The sequence below is a fragment of the Magnolia sinica genome, chromosome 14 (genome assembly GCF_029962835.1).
Source record: "Magnolia sinica isolate HGM2019 chromosome 14, MsV1, whole genome shotgun sequence".
NCBI lineage: Eukaryota > Viridiplantae > Streptophyta > Magnoliopsida > Magnoliales > Magnoliaceae > Magnolia > Magnolia sinica.
This window is the reverse complement of record NC_080586.1, coordinates 60,292,182-60,296,489: the sequence shown is the minus strand read 5'-3', so window position 1 is coordinate 60,296,489 and position 4,308 is coordinate 60,292,182. Positions and strand designations below refer to the sequence as shown.

General features: G+C 40.0%; 1 non-coding gene across 1 annotated transcript; it reads right to left on the bottom strand.

Moving 5' to 3' along the window:
• Positions 1–1,356: 1,356 nt before the first annotated feature.
• On the bottom strand, positions 1,357–1,463 carry LOC131226354 (small nucleolar RNA R71). The gene has a single exon (XR_009161744.1). It is a non-coding gene; the product is annotated as a small nucleolar RNA R71 (small nucleolar RNA).
• Between the last annotated feature and the right edge of the window lie 2,845 nt (positions 1,464–4,308).

Here is a 4,308-nt window from a genome sequence, read left to right as displayed (position 1 = left end):
TTTTGGCGCCGTTGTCGGGGACTGACGGTTACGTTTTTCTGAAATTAATTAGTTTTAGAATTAGGTTAGGATTAGGATTTTACTAACTTTAGGTTAAAAGTTTTTTATTTTATTTTATTTTTAGAAACTAACTTGTTTCCATGTTTTGTAGGATCCTGACATAAGTTCCTAAATTGGTAATTCCTTCCTAATTTATCTATTTTTTTTCACTTTTAAAATTAGGGTTTAAATTTTAAATATCTTCTAATTCTAGTATTCTCCTATTTGTAGGAAATAGTTTATTTTTGGAAATTTTCCTATTTTGTTTTTAGAACTAGGTTAGTTATTTCCCTTTTTAGGAATTAACTTTCTATTTTTTAGGAATTAACTTTCTAATTCTAACTCTTTTAGAATCTAACTTATTTTGTTTCCTAATTTAATTATAGAATTTTAGAAACTAACCTTCCTATTTTGTAGGCCTTTAAGATAGAAATCTCTAATTCGGTAAGCTCTTTCTCTACTTTCTATTTTTCAGTTTTCTTTTAGTAATTTACCATCTAGTTTAAGACTTTCCTAATTTATTTTAGAAATTTCCACTTTCTTTTAGGAATTCTTTCTTTTAGAAATCAGTTTACTGCTATTTTTCTTTTAAAGGATTGTTCTTCTCTTTTTTAGAATCTAACTTTTTTTTTTATTTTGCAGGATTTTAACTTAGGACTCCAATTTGGTAATTTCTTTCCAACTCTCTCTTTCTTCCTAGATTTTCTTTTCCCTTCTTAGGATTAGGCTTTGAATTTAGTTGAGGGCTGTGAGTGTTTCATGCCCAAGTGGGCCCGTGACAACACTCGACGTCTCTTGACTGAAGGAGGATTGGTTGAGGGGTTGACTATCCATCGCAGGACTAGACACCGCTCGAAATCCCCTGAGTTAATTGAAGTTATGGCTGAAGACCAACCTCCTCTACTTCCACCCAAGGTGGAGGATACCCAAGATGAGAACGAGGTGCATCAGGCACCCCCGCCTCGTACTTTACGAGATTATCTACAACCGGCGGGAGTGAGTATGCCCTCATGCATGATTTTCCCTGAAAACACAGGACAAATGGACATCAAGCCAGGAGTTATCCAACTCCTTCCCAAATTCCATGAACTTGAATCAGAAAGTCCATATTTACATTTGAAAGAGTTTGATGAGATTATAGCTACATTATGTTTTCCTAATGTATCTGAGGATACAATCAGGCTGAAACTCTTTCCTTTTTCCTTAAAAGAGAAAGTTAAGACGTGGTTACATTCACCGCTTCCTAGATCCATTGGCACATGGAACGACATGTAGAGGGAATTCATAAAAAATTTCTTCCCACATCATAAGACGATTACCCTCAGAAAAGCAATCATGAACTTTGCCCAAAAGGAAGATGAAACATTCTTCCAATGTTGGGAAAGGTTCAAAGATTTGCTCAGTTCTTGCCCACAACACGGATTTGAAACGTAGCGCATTACAAATTTTTTCTATGATGGACTAACATCTTCCATGCGTCAAATGGTCGAGACAATGTGTAATGGAGAGTTCATTAATAAAGATGTTGACGAGGTATGGGATTATCTCGATAGTCTTGCTGAAAAAATGAAATCATTGGACTATTACCCAAAGTCGAACACCACGTCTAGGCCGACTCAATTAAATGAGAAAGGTGGATTATATCTCTTGAAAGAAGAGGATGATCTCAAGAGTAAAGTGACTACGCTTATAAGGAAAGTTGAGGCCATGAAAGGAAAGAAGGATAAGGTTAATGAAATTGTTTGCGGCATCTGTGATTACAACACTCATACAACTGAAAATTGTCCTACAATACCCGCCTTTCGAGGAGTGTTGAATGAACAAGCTAATGCCGTAAACAACTATCAAAGACCTTTTACTGGACCTAACTCCAATACGTACAATCCTGGTTGGAAAAATCATCCAAACTTTAGTTGGAGGAATGGACAAACGGCTACCCCTCAAGGTTTCTTCAATCAAAATCCAAATTAAGTGAAACCTCAAGAGGAACCGGTTCAAAATTCCATACAAGAGCTGGCTCAGGCAATGCGGGGAATTACAGATTTTATGCAAAAGATAGATTCTCGTATGACGGTTATAAAAAGGGGATGCTTCCTGCACAACCTCTCCCCAATCCTAAACCGCAGTACGAGATTAATGATCTCAGCTCTTCAAATCAGATGGGGCACGCTAAATCCATCACCACTCTTAGGAGTGGAAAGATCATTGATAAAACTCTTCCGGTTATGCCCGAAAAGCCTCAAGAACCACAAGAGGATAACAATGATGGATCTAGTGATGCCCCACAAAAATTAGAACCGGAACTTCTAGAGAAGCCAGTTGCTCCGTTCCCCCAATGGTTGGTTTCACCAAAACCTCTCTCTAACTCTCAGGATATCCTAGAGGTGTTGAAACAAGTGAAAGTCAACATTCCTCTACTTGATGTCGTGAAACAGATACCCTCATATGCCAAATTCCTGAAAGACTTATGTACGACCAAACGACGGCAGAGTATTCAAAAGAAGATCTTCTTGACCGAGAAAGTGAGTGTCATCCTAAAGCAAGACGTACCACAGAAATTCAAGGATCCCGGTAGCCCAACCATATCATGTGTAATCGGGGACCATCGAATTGATCATGCACTTCTTGACTTAGGAGCGAGCGTCAATCTGATTCCCCACGCGGTATACAAACAGTTAGGTTTGGATGAATTAAAACCCACCCTAACCACACTACAACTTGCTGATCGCTCTGTTCGTGTACCAAGAGGAATAATCGAGGATGTGTTGGTCCAAGTTGATAGATGTTACTACCCTGTAGATTTTATCATCCTGGACACCAAACCCATCAATAACATAAGCACTCAAATCCCCGTCATTCTTGGCCGCCCATTCCTTACCACGTCAAATGCAATTATCAATTACAGGAATGGTGTCATGACTATATCTTTTGGGAATATGACATTAGAGTCAAACATCTTTTTCAATAACGGCAGAAACTTAGAGGAGGATGACGATTTCCACGACATTAACATGATTGACTCTTTCGTGGAAGATACGACACCTCTGACCTTGTCCTCCGACCATCTAGAGACGTGCCTGGCCCACTCCCATGATTTTGATGATGACATGATTAGGGAGACGTGCGCCTTGCTTGATACTGCACCGGTATTTGAAGTTAACCGGTGGAGGCCATAATTTAAAGAATTGCCACAAACCGATGTAGTGCCTCTACCGTCTAACCTCAAGCCGCCAAAGCTTGACCTAAAACCTTTGCCCTCTAATTTGAAATATGCCTATTTAGGTCAAGATGAGACATACCCGGTGGTGATCTCTGCCCACCTGGAGAAAGAACAGGAGAGTATGCTCACATCTACTCTCATTGAGCATAAAGGAGCCCTCGGATGGTCGATAGCGGACCTCAAGGGAATCGATCCCTTGATTTGTACTCACCGCATATATCTTGAGGATAATGCAAAAATCGCTCGGTAACCACAACGTAGACTAAATCCAAACATGAAGGAAGTGGTTAAGGCCGAGGTTCTTAAACTATTGGATGTAGGTATTATATACCCTATATCTGATAGTCAATGGGTGAGCCCAACTCAAGTGGTCCCTAAGAAGTCCGGAATCACCGTCGTAGCCAATGCTAATAATGAACTCGTGCCAACTAGAGTCACTACTGGTTGGAGAATGTGCATTAACTACAGGAAGTTGAATACCGTCACGAGGAAAGACCACTTTCCTTTACCATTCATTAATCAGATCCTGGAAAGGTTAGCTGGCCATTCCTATTACAGTTTCCTTGACAGGTATTCGGGCTACAACCATAGAGATAGCCCCTGAAGACCAGGAAAAGACCACATTTACATGTCCCTACGGCAGCTTTGCCTACCGAAGGATGCCATTCGGACACTGTAATGCCCCTGCCACCTTTCAGCGATGTATGCTTAGTATCTTTTCTGATATGGTGGGGCAATATCTAGAGGTCTTCATGGACGATTTCTCTGTTTACGGTCCATCTTTCAGCAAGTGCTTGGAAAGTCTTAAATGTGTGCTGAAAAGATGTGAAGAAAAGAACTTGGTACTTAATTGGGAGAAGTGTCATTTCATGGTTTAGAAGGGAATTGTCCTTGGGCATATCATCTCGTCCAAAGGAATCGAGGTAGATAAGGCAAAAATTGATCTTATCTCTAACCTACCTCCACCCAAGAATATCAGAGACGTGCGATCTTTCTTAGGACACGCAGGATTTTACAGGCGATTCATAAAGGACTTTAGTCTTCTCTCT